The 18196-nt window shown below is 42.2% G+C and overlaps 1 protein-coding gene across 1 annotated transcript in view; it reads right to left on the bottom strand.

Moving 5' to 3' along the window:
- si:ch211-136a13.1 (HHIP-like protein 1) overlaps positions 1 to 18196 on the bottom strand; it is a 143345-nt gene that overhangs the window by 33735 nt on the left and 91414 nt on the right. The window lies entirely within an intron of this gene.

Here is an 18196-nt window from a genome sequence, read left to right as displayed (position 1 = left end):
AGCACAAGTGCCAAGGCAATCCTTAAGGATGCCTTTGGCTGGCACATTTCACAGTTAAAGACTTTCTAGTAAGTGCTTAAACTCAGGCATAAGTAAATAAGTTAGTTTCAGCATTATTTGATCTCATCAGAAATATCCAGAAGAGAGGAACTGAATTTTTTTGAAGGAGTTTAGCATAGACTGGTGCAATTTAAACACTGTAGTACATTTTGAATTGAATCCACTTGAGTGTAGAATTATGCTAGCTGAGCTTCTTCTTCTTTTGAGTGTTTCTGCTTTTGACACCTATTGCTGTTCTCTGTTGAACTGGCTGCATCAAATTTTTTTCAAAAACCAATTTATTCAGTAATCTTGGCAAGGCAAGTGAGTTACTGTACGTTTCCAAAGAAACAAGAATGTACTGTATACGGATGGATGAATCTTGTTTTTACACCTACTTATCTAGAGTAGGGTCGCACGGCAGCTGGAACCGATCCCAGCAAGCAATAGCAACAGGCAGGAACAACCCCTGGACTGGGTGCCAGCCCACCGCTGCATGAAGCTGTTACTCTAAATGCAAATATGGACACTAGCCTCCTACCACTTTGCACATGAATGGCATCCTGACATCCTGACCACTGATCATATAGCAAACTAACCTGAACTCTAAGGGTGGCAGGGCCTTCAGCTGTATAGCGCCCAGACTTTGGAATGACCTCCCGAAATCAACCAGATCAGCTGACTCCATTCATTCTTTTAAAAGACAACTTAAAACTCATTGGTTCAGGAAGGCTTTTAACTTCACCTGACATTCTGCCCCTTCTTTCAGTTTTCCTTTCTGTCCAGATGCTCAGGATAATTTGCATGTGTGTGTGATATCACAAATTATGTTATTTGTTCAGGGTTTTCTTTTAGTATTGAATTTAGTATTATACTCTGATTCATTTCTTCTTTTATTCTATTTAATGCATTTTATATCCTTTATTTATTTGTTTATTGTTCTATGCAGAAAATATTTGCATCTTAAGCTCCTTAGGCATGGGAAAAGAACTATATAGATAAAATGTATTATCATTATTATTTTATTATTGTACTAGTCATTTAGCCCGTTACAATAACGGGTGCTAGAACAGTAGTGCATAAAAATTAGTAGGAACAATCTATATTAAATGGCAAGGGACTTTGACCTCATTCTTTTTGTTGGTCGTATTTTTCTTTGTCTTTCAGCCTTTCTTTTGTTGTTTACTTGTTGAGCTGACCATTCTTCATGGGCTGCTGCTGTGTATTGTGTGTCTTTAATATTCTGTGACAGTAATACCGTCTTGTACGTCCGCTGGCTTGTACGTCCGTAATATACCTTTAATTTTCTCTGGCGGTAATACAGGCATGCGCGTTCGTAATATGCCTTTAATCTCCTCTGACAGTAATACTGGCTTGTATGTGGCTGTAATATGCGTCACTGTATTGTGTACCTTTAATTTCCTCTCGCAGTAATACTGGTTTGTATTTCTGTAAAATGCCTGTAACATTCTCTGACAGTAATATCGCGCATCGCACCGTGCCCCGCACATGTGCACTTCACCAGAAGACACCCACACACCGACACCTGGACACACACAGGGATTTTATTAAAGAGGATATGTGTTTACGGTATTTTTATATAGCTTCATTAATATCTATTAAGAAGCAGGTTTAATATGTCTCTCTATTATAATAAAAAAATCTTATCGATACGTGATCTTCTCGGAAGACACTTTGACATCCCAGTGAGACAAAAGGACAGCTGCTGTACAAGCTTTTAAATGATCGACGCACAGTGTGACAAGCAGAACACGCAGCTCAGCAGCTGCAGCAGAAAGCCAGCAGCTGATCCGTCCGCATCTCCTTAGCGTGCATTCAGCCCACAACCCCCCCACCAAGGGTGGGCGAGCGAAGCGAGCTGGGGGCAAAGCCCCCTAGATATATATAATATTCTTTGACTTTTCCAGTGGTTTTAACAACATTCTGGGGAGCATGCACTGGTACAGTGTGTTGCCATACCCACCACAAGATGAAACAGCACAGGACCCTGGCTGGCAACCCCCCAGGCAGACACGTGGTCCAGTTCCACCCTCCAGAAATAACCCTCTATCTGCCACAGCCAGGTGTTATGTGAGTGTCCCCTTGGGCTGGTCCAGTTGCTCAGGTCCTCAACAATGAGGATCCAATGAGTCAGAGCACCCTCGGGGAATCGCGCCACATGGCCGTAGTGCTGTAACTTCCACTCCCTCACAATGCAGGTAAAGTGTCTCTGTGAGCAACTGCTTGTTCGACACAAAGTCAAACTGGTGGTGGTACCCATGGATTCAACTGGGAGAATCTTGATGTCTCCACATTCTAATTGGATCATGGACTCCCTGACCAAAACACAGAAGTTTGAGAGGCTGACAGACTGTGTGTCAGAAATGGTGGTGTGCACCTCAGGGAACTGTCCTGTCTCCCTTCCTGTGTACCCTCTACACAAGAGATTTCCAGCACAATACCAGTGCTTACCATCTACAGAAAGTTTCAGATGACTCGTCCATCATTGGCAGCATTAATAATGGAGATGAATCACAATACAGGAAGGTTGTGGAGGACTTCATTTTGTGGTGCAGAGACAACTACTTGCAACTCAGCATCAGCAAGACAAAAGAGCTGGCGGTGGGCTTTAGGCATGCCAAGGAGCCACTGAGACCAGTCACCATTCAGGGGGAGGAAGTTGAAGTGGTGCAGAGCTACAAGTACAGGGGGTCCATATAAATAACAAACTGGACTGGTCTGACAACACAGTGGCTCTGTATAAGAAATGCCAGAGCAGACTGTACTTTGAGATTCAGGTCTTTTGATTGATGCAGCAAGTACTGGAAATATTCTGTCAGTCCATAATAGCATGTAAAAACATGTAAACTCCACACAGGGAGTAACCAGCCTGGTGTTTCTGGAGGACTTGGGCCACCATGTTGCCCCAACTTTAATCAATGAAACCAAATATATTTTATAAAGTGCCTTTGTTACCACATATTGGGTGTAACTTTGGTCTTGTAATTCTATGTAATGTGTGTCTAAACTGGGTGAAAAAGTTTTTCACATTCTGACTCTAGAGTCTGCATTGAATTAGCTGCATCCACATATCTTGTAATCTCCCTAAGCCCTGTGTCATGCTGTGAATTAGCTTGTTTGATGGAGCCTTGTTTTAAGGACGTATTAAACTCACAACTTTTTTTCAGGTCCCAGAACTTGACATGGCTTACTCCTACAACGCTTTCTCAGACCTTCATGATGCAAACATCTTCTGATCAGACCCCTGCTACACATATCCCTTGTAAGTACTGTACTTCTGATTAGCTGTGTTGTAATATGAGGGGCTCTCCAGATCCAAAATGATTCCAAGGTGGGCAAAACTTGTCTTAGTATAGGCACCATATTACAAAAAACACAGGTAGGGAGTAAACAAACAGAGTTGTAGAATGGGACCTAGCTATTCCAACATTTTCGTTGGTTGCGTTGGAAGAGAATTTTTCTTCCTACCTAGGCTTTATGTTGAACCTGTTCTAAAGATATTTTAATGATTGTGTTGGTGATGCCCCTGCTCTAGAAGCCAACTATAGGAATTCATGAATAATTTTGTTAAGTTTCCCTCCATTTCTCAGGTTAGATTTGATGTTTCCATCACAACCTTATCATTTTTAGGTATCAGTAATTCTATCAGCTTTCTGGGACTTAAAACTTCCATCTAATACAACCAAACTGACTCACACAGTTTTCTTCTCTACAGCTCCTCCCATCCCTGGCATAATAAAAACTCTCAACTTCTTTCAGAGTTCCTTAGACTCTGCTGTCTCTGCACTGATGAGGTTGACTTCAGCAATGAAGAACTCAGAATGAGGGGTTTCTTCATCGATAGAGGATCCCCTTCTCATATTGTATACAGAGCCTTCAATGAAGCCAGCAGCAGACCTCATAACATCCACACCAAAAAAGAAACCCAAGTAATGCAACATGCATCAGGCTGGTCCTCCCATTCCACCATAACACTCTAAAACCACACTTCACAGTTGAGTTCCTTTTACTTCGCCACGTCTGCAGTGAGGAGGCCGACTTCTCACAATGAGGAGTTTCTTCATCAACAGAGGATACCCTTCTCATATTGCAGACAGGGCCCTCAATCAGGCCAGCAGTAGGTCTCACAACATCCACTCCAAGAGGAACCCCAATAATGAAACACACACCCCACTGGCCCTCCCATTCCACTGTAATACCTCAGGTCTTCCAACTAAAAATTTCCAAACTGTCCCATTCATGGGACCCTTTTTTCCTTTAACCCAATCTCGTCCGCAGCTCACTTCACAGAGATAGAGACACATTCCTCAGCAGGCACTTGGACCTGTAACAGGAGCTGCAGAGTCACTTGAAAATATGTCACCAGCAATACCCTTGTACAGTATCTGGTCCCTCTGGTAAATTCAAGCTTAAACAACTGGCCTTTTGCTAGTCTAAAACTCTTGTTTAGTGCATTTGTTTTATAAGAAATGTTCAATCATTTAGATTCTGAAGGTGAAACAGGGAGACGGCTAACAGATCATTTATGGAAATCAAAGACCTTACAGAGCCTGTTGTGGGACACTTCTCTGTTTGTGTTCCTTCACAGGGCTTCAAAGACACTTTTCAAATTTAAATATAAGAAGTCAAGCTCATTCTCAGCCTGGGATCACTTATTTCTCTGGGTTTTAATGACTGAGTAACCTTCCAATCTCCCTTCATCTTCTCTAATGGCAGATTTTTCACAGCTACTCTTACATTCTCCTTTTATTTGCCTGGTTTTCTTCTTTCCTTTCATTTATATGTCATCTGCTCTTGCTTATTCAGTTTTACACTTGATAAAGGCCGTGCAGCCAAAATGTTGTGCCTTAACTCTTGTTTCTTTTAAAATGTGAAAATAACCTTTAACCTTTTTTTTGTTCTTTGCAGATGCATGATGACACAGGCCTAGACCAACTCCAGGTAAATTAAATAAAATACAAAACCACGTTGTCTCTCTGCAGCTTGCCTGTAAAGATACAGTCTATCAGGTGGGAAAGTTTGCCAGTTTGCCCACCACAGTCCCTAACACAGGTGCTCGTTTTTGCCACCTTCTCTTTCTCTCTAACCTGATCTTTCCTCCTCCAGACACCAGCTCTACACTCACTGGGTTACTGGTCTGACGCAGCTTTATTGATTTAGAAACCAGGAAGTATTTTTTTTTAATGTAAAGAGCGGTTTGTTTAATGTTGCAGCTGGCAGCAAACACGTCTTTCACTTTTACCACCAGTCCCATGAAGCCTTTGTATGCCAAAATATTATCTGGTTTTAAGGAATGTTTTTTTCCTTTGCAACAGGTTATACAGTGATCCCCCGCTATATTGCGGTTCAGCTATCATGCCCCCGCTACATCGCAGATTTATTAATACTATTATTATTACTAGAGGGCTCCGTCCCCTGCTCGCTTCGCTCGCCCACCCCCGGGTTTGGTTTACTGGATAAACAATTTAAAGAGATTGTTATTTTCATGGGAACTGTTACATATGCATTATTTTCATTTTTACTTTAAAACTTTTGTAAAAAGAATATTTGTCCTTGTGGTATATGATCCGGACACAGACAGGCAGACACATTTAAGTCACCCCCAAGATTATTATAGTTAACGAAATCTAAAATCAAAACTGAAACTATTATTAAAAAAACATTTTCGTAAACTGAAATAAAATAATTAACAAAACCGAAATGAAAAACTAAAACTAAACGAAACTATTAGAGTAGCTGGAAAGACTAACTGAAATAAAATAATAATTTACTAAAGTATTTTTAGTTTTCATTTTTGAATACATTTTCTTGCCGTTAGTCTTTAACCCTTGTAAGTTTAACTCTAAAACAGAAAGTCATCCACCACGAGCCGTCCCAGCACATATTCATCAAGTGAACAGCACTGGTGACGGAGGGCGGCAGTTCACACAGCATATGCGGTGGCATAGCATGCTAAATGAGGGTGCGTAAAGCGTGTGAAATAGAAAGTGACTTACATGCTGCCTTTATTTGTGCTTGTTGTATATCAAGATGTAATTCAAACGGCTGAAATCAGAATGTGCTGGTCAACAAAACGTTTACCATATGGACAGAAAAATCACAAGTGAGTAAGGTTTCAGTTTATTTCTCAGGTGACTGCTTTTTGTTGACAGCAATTTACCTGCCACTTTGCACAGGAGAAATCGTTTTTACTTCCTCATATACGAAGTATAGAGAAAGTATAGTAATCATGAAAAAATTCAACCTCCATATTTTGATGAATCTTGACGTTATAGACCTTCCAGAGTCCAAAAATACCATTTTTTGGAATTGTGTGTGTGCGCGTGCGCATGTGCATGTGTCTGTGTGTGTGTAAACACGATAACTCAAAAACTAGCCCCTCATAGAAATTTGGCATGTGGTTGTTACACCATAATTGTAGATCTGTATTAACTTTTGGGCCAAATCCAAAACCTGAATCCTTTACCTGAACACATACTTGATTTTTTTTTTATTCATGCAGCTGCAGTGTCCTGTTTATTCAACTTTACTTTTATAATAATTGTTCAATATATTATTAATTTGATTTGTTGTTGATGGTTCTTTAATGTACATAATACAAAAATATAATCATTGTCTTGTGGTTTACTCCTCAAATATCCATCCCCATATTTGAGTATACAAGAAAGTTGAGGGGAGAGCACTCCCGATTTTTGAAAATAAAACAGCACTGCTCGAGAGACTGACTGGGTCATCAGACAAGATCAGCATATTGTTGCTGACCAATCACTTTTGCTTTAAAAACAGTTTAACAATGAAGCAATACAAACAAAGGTAGAGAGTCTGCCAAGTGATGAAAAACTAAACATACTAATGGGTTTTTGTATTTATTCTATATTTATTAATTTATCTTTTTTAGTTCATATTCGGCACGGTGGCACAGTGGGTAGCGCTGCTGCTTCGCAGTTGGGAGACCTGGGGACCTGGGTTCGCTACCCGGGTCCTCCCTGCGTGGAGTTTGCATGTTCTCCCTGTGTCTGCGTGGGTTTCCTCCGGGCGCTCCGGTTTCCTCCCACAGTCCAAAGACATGCAGGTTAGGTGGATTGGCGATTCTAAATTGGCCCTAGTGTGTGTTTGTGTGTGTCCTGCGGTGGGTTGGCACCCTGCCCAGGATTGTTTCCTGCCTTGTGCCCTGTGTTGGCTGGGATTGGGTTCAGCAGACCCCCGTGACCCTGTGTTCGGATTCAGCGGGTTGGAAAATGGATGGATGGATGGTTAGTTCATATTCACAACTCAAAATACCTGATATTGCCCCCTAACCCTTGGCACTACATGCTTGTTTTTCTTCGTTTCCCTCAATACAGTGGGGTCTGCACACTGATTCAAGTCAAAGAGCCCTGTTCTTCCTAAGCCCCTGTGATGTTCGTGAGAAAATATTTTAAAAATCATAAACTTCTGTAAAAATTTTTCATATTCAGTGGTGGGTTGGCACCCTGCCCGGGATTGGTTCCTGCCTTGTGGCCTGTGTTGGCTGGGATTGGATCCAGCAGACCCCCGTGACCCTGTGTTCAGATTCAGCGGGTTGGAAAATGGATGGATGGAGTATCTAGTTTTGATTATGCTTGTTTTTATCAGACAAACACAAAACCAGATTGTAAACCATTAGCTTCCACTAACATTAAACCTGTATCTGTTAAGTGTACAGTTCTGTCTGATTGTGACACAAAACTAAACTCCGTAGGAGCTCCATGCCATAATTACTAAAACTAAAACTGAAACTAATAGATATAAAAATAAAATAGAAATGTCTTTGTGGAATAAAAACTAAACTAAAACTAAAAATACATGATGAAGGAAAATTAAAACTAAACTGAATTTCTAAGTAAGGTCAGAAAAAATATCAAAATAAAAACTAATATAAAAAGGCAAAACTATAATAACCTTGGTCACCCCACACGTTTATTAACACAGCGCATATTTACAATTAAGTGCTCACAAGTCCTCAAAGTCCTGGCCAGCAACACACAATGCCTTCTCTTCTTCAGGCCACCTCTTTGCCTCCTCCCAGACCTCGTCCGTCTTCCACCCGACTCAAGTCCTGAATAAAGGGAGGCGGCCCCTTTTATAATCACCTGGATGTGCTCCAGGTGCCTCCCGGCAATCTTCCACCGGCACTCCCCAGTGTGGTGAAAGTGCCGGCTGCGTACTCAGAAGCACTCCGGGTGTCCCCGATCCTTTTCCCCCCAGCACTTCTAGCTGTGGCGGAAGTGCTGAGGTCCAGGGCTTCCAAGGCATTTGGGCGCCCCCCTGGTGGTGACCACAGGCCCCTACAGGGTTGAGCTTCAAAGCTCTGTACCCGTGGTCCCCATAGCTGCCAGGGTGGTCACCCCCATGTGGTCTGGGGGAGGCGTAAGCCCTCTTCCGGTCCTCTGGGGCGTTCCCCCCCCCCCAGCCACCTGCGACAGTCCTTTATTTCCTGCCCCGGGCGTGGTTAAATCTCTTTCTCACGGCACTTATAACGCTGCTCATGTTGTGAAGGGTGGGGGTCTGAACACACGCTAAAGAGATGCGATCGGTTCAGCTGGTGTCTTGCTGCTGCTGCTGGCCAGCTGTGTGTTGCGCTTGTCGTGCTTTGCGTCAATCACTTAAAAGCCTGTACAGCAGCTGTCCTTTTGCCACTTTGCGTCTCGGCCGCTCACTTTGTGAAAGGGGGGGAGCTGAACGCACGCTAAGCAGAAGTGGACAGATCAGCTACTGGCTTTGTGCTGCTTCCACCAAGATGCCTGTTCTGCTTGTTGCTCTGAAGGAGGAGGGGGGGGGGGGGGGGGGGTTGGGGCGAGGGCTGAATGCACGCTAAGGAGAAGTGCTCGGATCATCTGCTGGGTTTCTGCAGCTGCTTCTGGCAAGCTGTGCATTCTGCTTCTCGCCAAAAGCATTCCAGCAACTCCTAGGTTCAATGTCAGTGAACTTGTTTTAAATTGGTCTCGATTGCTTTGCTCAAACTCCCCCCCCCCCGACTCCCCAGCAGGCGTGCTACGCTCCTGCCGCTTCACGTTGTAAAGGGGGGGGGGGTAAAAGGGGGGCTGAATGTACGCTAAGGAGAACTGGACTTTGTGTTGGCTTTGTGCTGCTTCTGCCAAGATGCTTGCTCTGCTTGTCACTCTGCGCGTCAATCATTTAAAAGCCTGTACAGCAGTTGTCCTTCTGTCTCACTGCCTTGTCTCGCGTGACGTTAAAATGTTTTATAATAGAGAGATGTTACTCATATCCTTAGCCCGACATCCACATATCATATGTGTTTGCAAAGTGTGTTTTAATAAGTTTACATGTGTTTAAAGCGTGTGGGAGGGGTATTTTAAGGCTTAAACTATAAAAAAACAATGTGGACTTTCTGTATCGCGGATTTTCACCTATCGTGGGTGGGTCTGGAACGTAACTTGTGCGATAAGCGGGGGATCACTGTACTTATTTTTAACATTTACTGTGTTCTCTGCACACTTGACACACATTTATATAAAAAAGCTGCCAGGTAGTGTGGTGGAGAGTAGGACTTTAGGGGCCTTCAAATCTTGACTTGATTTTATTTTGGTCATCTAAGTGAATAAAATGGATAATCTTGTTGGGCTGAATGGCCTGTCCTCGTCACAATTTTTCTAGTGTTCTGTATTATTAACAGTTGTGTTTTGGGAAGACTTTTCAGCGCTAGATGGCTAGGCGATTTTAACTAAAGGCTATTGTTTGGACGACATTGACAAGACCACCATTGCTCCTCACTGTTTAGCCCAATGAGGCTCTGGATTGGTTTAGAAATGTAATACTCGGTCAACTGTCTTATTGTTCCTGCCCACATTTAATTTAAATTCTACTCATGGTTGTCTTGAGACGTATAATTATTATGTCTGGCCCTGTGAGACTAAACTCTTTTGTTTATGTGAATAGTCAGATATGCAGTATAGTGAGCTGCAAATACAATCAATAACTTGTATGTCACTGTGAGTTATGCTTTAAATAGAAACGCACACATCTATAATTTTTTTGCACTGATTGAGCCTGCATTTATGGACACATTTAAAAGTATTTAAGCCTCTGCAAGAAATATTAGATACCCTAACGGGAGCAGCTGGAAGAAGCAGAAGAAGAAGAAGAAGCAGAAGAAGAAGAAGAAGAAGCAGAAAAAGAAGAAGCAGAAGAAGAAGAAGAAGCAGCAGAAGAAGCAGCAGCAGAAGAAGAAGAAGAAGAAGAAGAAGAAGAAGAAGAAGAAGAAGAAGAAGAAGAAGAAGAAGAAGAAGAAGAAATATTAGATACCATGTGTGTGGTACGCAAAGGCAGTTTGAAATCCAGAAACAATAGGGAGCTGAAGGTCCAACACCAAATCTTTCATATAACGAAGAATTTCTCAGAATATTCAGGTTATGGATAAGGGGTATTTGTAATAACAAAATTGTTTTGTTGTTGTAAGGAATATTTCAATAAAATGATAAAAGAGTAGCCATCACACTCTGCTGCTTGCTGTCTACATTTAACATTGGAGTGCTGTTAAAAATATTAGAAAAGTTGTGATGGGAACAGGCCATTCAGTCCATCGACAATCTAGATCCTGTTCATCTAGATCAGTGGTTCTTAAATGTTTTTTTGATGCAATTCGTTTTTGCCTTTTTTGTGTCTTCACGACCCACAACATCCGGGGAATTCAACCCCTTTGTAGAATTGCTACTGACTGGTGTGTAACATTGGATGGGGGATCCCCTTGGAAATCGACACTGATCGTTGTCCTAAAACCATTTGCGACCCTTACTCATTCAGTACTATTATGATTGGCAACTTGGTGTGACCCAAGTTCAGGTATCACATAGTTTAATAAACACTAATCTAGATTGTCCTAAATAGGATCATGTCAAGATCTGAAGTCTTCTCTTCAAACAAAACCACCTGAGCACCATCTTCTCAGCATCATAGGCCCCAGGGCAAAGTAATTCATTGGGGCTCGTATTTTGATAGCAAAACAGAAACAAACATAGGCACCAGAAACATTGTGGACCCATTGTGCCCACAGGTTAAGATGGTCCTGGCACAGCCAAACAGCCAGTGACTCTGCAACAGACACAAAACTCAACTATGTTCCAGCCCAAGAGACTCGTTTTGATGTGTAGGCAGCAGTGAAGATTGATATTATTTAGTGTGTTACTGTAGTCTGTGGATTAAACAAGCTCTGTATTCATATTAATAGTGTGCTTATGAAATATACTTGAAAAGATGATAATATGTATCTTATTTCAGCTTAATATAAGTATTGTGTTACCGTGCTTGCCATGCCTTACTTCCTTTTGTTTTTTTTCTTGTGCTACATAAATTTGTGAGAATTCATTTCTTGAGTTTTACTAGGAGAAATGTCCTTGTTTTTCTGTGGTTTCTAAAAACACCGATTGGTTTATTACACTAAAACAATACAGGGTGAGTCAAAGTTATGTTACTCTTTGAATGGAAGGAAGCAATTAATTCACGAAACATACTTCATATGTGCATGATGATTTACAGGAATGTCTCAACCTCTTCACCATCATGTTCACCACATGTACCATATGTGGCACATAAAATTGTCCAAAACAATTGTATAGAAGTATATACATAGCAGTACCATTAGTGTTAACATATTTTTGACTCACCCTGTATTATCTTAAAGATATAGAAATTGTTACCACACCATGGTAGGCCACCAGAGTTGGACCATGAATATGCTGGAGCACCACAGCTGCTGATCTGCTCCACCGGTGGACTTTTGAATTCCGTCTCTCCATAACCATCCACACTTCTACATGCCACACAACACCTGCAGGTGACTACTGCCAGAGAACCGAGAGCAGCTCGACTAATTGATGCATTCATCTCTGTCGACTTTTATCTCGAATCTCCCGACTCAGCCTGACTGTCAAACTGCATGCTGAAAGATTTTTTAATACAAGCTACGTATAAAGTTATTATCTGTAGCTTTGAGGCAATACTTTAATGGAAATACTTCTCCCCAGTGCTATTCCCAGCATTGAACCTGAGCCATTCATGGTAGCTATTGATCACTGCAGGAAATATGACGTTCATAAATGGGTTCAGACATTACTCAGACCCTTTCACTTTCAGCACACTTTACTGTGTTGTACAATTTATTTTAAGTTGATAAATTTACCATTTTTGCTCATCAATAAATACTTATATTCATCCATTTTCTAACCTGCTGAATCTGAACACAGGGTCACAGGGGTCTACTGGAGCCAATCCCAGCCAACACAGTGCGCAAGGCAGGGAACCAATCCCGGGCAGGGCGCAATAAATACTTCATAACCCTTAATGATGAAGTAAAAACATTTTCAGAAAGGTTTGCATATTAAAAATTTTAAATTGATACTTCATTTATACAAGTATTCAGACCATTAATTAACTACAAAGCACCTTTGTCAGCAGTTCCATGCCCAGGTCTTCTTGGTAAGTCTCTACAAGCTTGGTACACCTGCATTTGGGCAGTTACTCTCATTTCTCCTGGCAGATCCTCTCAAACTCCATTAGAATGGATGGTAAGTGTTGGTAATCTGCCATCTTCAGGTCTGTCTACACATGTCCTCTGTGTTTTGGCTGGGCCACTCAAGGACACTCGCCCTGAAGTCACTCCAGTGTTCTCTTGACTGTACACTTGAGGTCATTGTTGTGCTGCAAGGCAGACTGCTGTCCCGGTCTATGGTGGCGCGCACTCTGGAGCAGATTTTCCTCTGTATTTGGCTGCATTCATCCTTCCCTCAATTCTGACCCGTCTCCATTGAGATGAATCTCCATAGCATGATTCTGCCACCACCATTCTTCACTGTAGGTCTGTTAATAGTAAGTTGACGAGCATTACCAGATCTTTACCAGACATTGTGCTTGAAATTCTGTCTAAAGTGTTCAATTTTAGAGAATTTTTTTTAAATATCTCATGCCTTTTACTGAATGGTGGCTTCCGTCTAGGTGGTCGTCTTGCCGACAGATTCTCCCATCTCTGTGAATGATTTCTGCAGCTCTGTGACCATTAGATTCTTGGTCACCTCCCTGACTAAGGCCTTTCTTGCTTAATTGCTCAGTTTGGCAACAGTCGTTGTGATTATAAACTTCTTCGATTTCTCAATTATTGAGGCCACTATCCTCCTGGGAACGCTGAAAGCTTTAGAAATGGTGTTATCCCCGTGTCCTGATCTGTGCCTCACGACAATTTGACAACAGAGGTCTATGGAGAGTTCCTAGGACTTCACTGCTTGGTTTTCGTCCTGACATGCAGTGTGAATTGTGGGGCCTTCTATACACAGGTGTGTGCATTTGATGACCAATCAATTCAGTTTAGCATAGGTGGGCTCGGGTCAAGTTCTGGACACATCTCAAAGGGAATTAAGGCAAGCAGACAATTTGGAGTGATATACCAAAGGGTCTGAATACTTCCGGGAATGAGATTTTGGTTTTTGATTTTTAATAAATCTGCAGACTTTTCTGAAGTCACGTTTTCATGTTGTGAACTATTGAGTGTAGACTGATGGGCCCAATGGCAAATGTATACTTTTGAAATTAATTATACAAACACAATAAAGTGTGCAGAAAGTAAAACCACTGAAGCCACTGTATATGCTGTGTTGCCAGTCCCTTTGTCTGCTTAGATGTTCGGAGTTAAACTGGCATTAAAAACCAAGCCAAGTGGTATTTTCAGTGAGTGTTTTGTCTTCTTCTGCCTATTTTGAGGTGTGTGTGGGAGTGCTTTCAGACTGGCGTGTTTATGTGTGTTTTCCCTCTCACATATTCTGTGCCCTGCTTTGTCTCATTTCTTTTTCTGCCTATAGAGTATTTTCATTTTCTGGGGGTGCATTATTTTAACAATATTTTATCAAATGCTCCATGCATTTTGCACATTGTGAGCATGTGACTGGATGACCTGACATGAGGATTATGTGACACAAGTAACTTGAGATTTTCCATGAACTTCCTTATATTGTTTTGTGCTGTCCAGCATTGGTCAGCAAGAGCGGCATTTGGGGGGGGGGGGGGGGGGGGGGCAAGTGGGGCAACAGCCCCAGGCCTCACTTTTGAGGTCTGTTCAAGCGGATTTGTCAAGTTATATTCTACAGTTATATTTTGATAAAGTCTGTGTGTTACCTTACAAAAATTTAGCTGAATACTGTAATGAGAAAATCCAGTGTATATTAACATTATTTTTATTAAATTCATGCACAAATTTATACAGTCCACACATTCCGGTAACATCGTTTCACGTAACCGGCCCCGCGTGGGGATGGTCAGCCCGAGGCCCCGCACACCCCTAGGCTGCCTCTGTTGGTCAGTATAGGCTCCCATTAAATCAGTAAGTACAGGATGATTCAAAAAGATTCATCCGATTTCAAAATGATTTATGTCAATATTGCAGTAAACTGTAAATGGTTTAGGTGAGCATAAAGTTTATTATTTAATTTCCAAGTGCTCAATATGACCTCCTGCAGCTGTATGTACAACATCAACGTGATAGTCGAATTCATTCCATACTCGATTGAGCATGGCAGGTGTCACTGTACTCACTAGGGAATCCATTCCCGGACGGGTTTATCCATTCCTGGGAATCCCGGCCTCCCGGGGATGACACAGTGCACCGGCATCTCACAAGTGAATGGTTTTAGAACAACCGACACTTATTTTTAATAAATCTACTGCAATATGTTGACACCAATAAAAGACTAACCGTATCTACAAGCAGTTCATGCTGTCATATAAGTACATGTATCTAGTTAGTTGCGGTAATAAGAGCGTAGAAAGCACAACGTGTCCAGCGTGCGGTCATCCAGGCGAGAGCGCACCTTCATGCAGAGTATGCCAGCCGCTGAGAAAGCACGCTCTGCCTCCACTGAAGTAGGCGGCACAGTCATCAGATACTGATACACTTATTCTAAACAATGCCCGCGCTCACCGTTGCGCTGAAACACCGCCATTTCAGCTTTTACTGATGCATCCAGTTTCTTGTCATCATTCTGTGATGGCAAGTTTCTTGGCACAGATAATGCGGATGCAACAGACTGACGCATTGCAATTTCAAGTTGCTGTTCAAAGCTGTTGTCCGATGAAGTGTGAGCTGCAGCAATGGAGCCACCTTAATTATTTTCAACTATAACTCTGTTATTTCTTGATCGATTGTTACATTCTTACACGCTATATATGCAAGCTTCATTCCCGGGAATGAAAAATGTCTGGGAATGGATTCCCTAGTACTCACGGCTCTTTCAATACAATTTCGGAGATCATCCAGTGTTGTTGAGAGAGGTGGCACATAAACAGAATTCTTAACGTACCCCCCAAAAAAAAAAGTCACACAGAGTGAGATCAGATGATCGGGGCCAGATGTGGAGTGCCAAATTGTGGGCTCCTTTATGGCCAATCCAGTGATGAGGGAGCTCATTGTTGAGAAACAGTTCAGTTGCAGACTGAAGGGGGCCTTCTTCTGGTGACAGACAGAAACTCTATGACCCCCTCTTTCAATTGGTATGTGATTGGTTCCTAGGCACCTCACGGTTGTAAAAATATGGCACTTTGAAATCGCATGAATCTTTTTGAATCATCCCGTATAATATCTCCATTTGCCATGAAAATATGAGACTAAACGTTTTCCTTGTCCACTACTAAATCCACACAGGGTAAGTGACATATATATAAAAATATCATTTTTGAATGACATATTTCTTTAACATGCTTTCATGTAGCTTAATTGTTGAGTGTTAAGTTCCACTGCTGCCATGCCTGTTCTCCTCTCCTGACACACAGTGGATCCCGACTGCTCAGTCTCAGACTCTTACACACACACACGCACACACACACACACACTCACACACACACACAAAGTTAGTGATCCACTCCCCTCTGAAGATGCCGCTTCTTCTCACAGACATGAGGTCTGAAGTGATGATGGCTAACAAAACTGGAAATCAAAGGAGGTACTTGGAGGAAATGACTCATGAAATTAAATCTGTCATGTTGAGAGAAGCAGGGAAAAGTTGGAAGCTTGTAAATCTGGATCAGCGGGACATACTGACAGCTTTATAGAGCTGTAAACAGCTTGAACATGATGCAAAGGCGAGTCATTAAGAGAGAGTGTCACGCTTAATGGCGGGGACTGTTAGCCACTTTCCTCATTCAGGAATGGCTGCATTTTAATTCTGAACTCTCAGGTTTTCCACCCTTTCCAGATACCAACGCTAATGCCCTTCCTTAGGGCTCCTAGTCCCTCAGCTTTACTGTTATTGTGATCATGAATGGAAAGAAAGGATGGTGCCAATTTGCACTACCCATCTTACCACATGAGCTGTCCCTGGGGTGTGGACAGTAATGGCAGCTAATTGGTTTGTGGGTTGGATTGGGTGTGTGTGTGTGTGTGTGTTTGGTGGTTGATGGGGGGGAGGGGGGAATGTTACACCCACCGATTCTAATTCTAAGACACCAGGCTGTAATCACAATGCTGCCCACCACTGAGTCACAGAGCGGCTCTTGGTAAGTCCCTTTATCTAGAAGTTGTACATAACTGTCCCACGCACTTGGACTTTATATATTACTTTGAGTATACATGACAGATAAATAAATAACTCAGCATTTGTGTCTTTGCAGAGCCGATTGGGGCCAGACGTTATCTAAGCAGCATGAGACAGGAATCAAATAGATATAGTGATAAGTAGGTTATTCAAAAAGTAGTGTGACAGATAGGGGGTGCTGTCGTCCCCTTGAACCTTCGGACCAGACGCCAGACACCAGATAAAAGTCCAATAATTATTTTATTTGGACAATACAGTGCACAAAGCACCCTCCACTCCACAATACTCCAATAAGTCAATACAGTAAACAATAATCAATCCTCCACTCCCAGACGCGTTGTCACCCTCCCTCCCGACTCAGCTCGCCCGTCTGGGATCTCCCACAGTCCTTTATAGCCCTTGACCCGGAAGTGCTCCTGATTCTTCAGTCCATGTGATTATCCAGCACTTCTGGGTCAGGTGAAAACTCTTCTTCTTCATCCGGAAGTACGTCATTTCCTCTGTCGCTGTGACTAAGACGTACTTCGGGTTATAGGGAAAATACAAGTCCTTGAGCCTCCCTGTAGCGTCCTCTGGTGGCCCCCACAGTATCCAGCAGGGTTATGAATAGAGACTCCATTGTCCATGATTCCCTGCTGGCATTCTGGGCACCTCCATGCTGCAGGGAGGGCTCATCTGGCGGCCTGGGGGTATTGGCGGGATGAATGGCCGGCCATATCCCACTGTAGAAATAATATTAATTACAAAAGAGGAGAATATACAAAATTCAAATTTCATTGATTTAGAAAATGAAATAGACATCAACATCCAGAAACATGGTTTATATACAAGGCATCAATGAACCATTGAGTGCTAACTCTATTGATGTCCCACTGCCTTCTTAAGTATGCAAGAAAAATCGTGGTATGGGATACCTTATAAATATGTCCAAAGTATTCAACAGACATCTGAATTAGACCCTCAGAACTCCAATTTATAATAGAACCAACTACAAGAATACAACGGTTTACTTGTGATTTACAGGGCAGGAACCAACCTGAGAAATATCTGTATGTTGATTATGAACGGTGTCATTGATCATGGGGCGCTATTTGAAATGAAAGACGATGCACTTTATACAGGTCGATCTGAATACAACGGAAACCACTGAGTGAGTGATTTCAACCATTCTTTCATTCATTTTGTGAAATTAATAACTGCAATAAGGAAAAAGAGGGAACTGCACATACCAGAAGGGAGGCCACTTCAATGACCACCTCACTTTGAGACCCTGATCGAATCGCTTCACCCACCTGGTCTCAAAAGTGTAGTGAAGACCTGCAAAAAGGCTCAGAATGAAGGCTCAGAGTTCTGGAACAAGTTCCTAGGCAAAGTACAATTACAAACTTACTAATTACATTGTGCAAACACATAAAGATACAGATTAGCTAAAACACACAGGCACTCGCCGCCAGCACATTTAGGGACAGTTTCTAGCCACATAAGGTTGCTGCGCAGTTCATTCAGAAGAACAAATATTGTAACATAAGAAACAGTGCATATGTGTAACTGAGTGGACGTGGCAGATGTCTGCCGACTGGCTGACC

This window comes from Erpetoichthys calabaricus, chromosome 1 (assembly GCF_900747795.2).
Source record: "Erpetoichthys calabaricus chromosome 1, fErpCal1.3, whole genome shotgun sequence".
Taxonomy (NCBI): domain Eukaryota; kingdom Metazoa; phylum Chordata; class Cladistia; order Polypteriformes; family Polypteridae; genus Erpetoichthys; species Erpetoichthys calabaricus.
The sequence above is the reverse complement of the archived record's forward strand: the minus strand, read 5'-3'. Positions and strand labels throughout refer to the sequence as shown.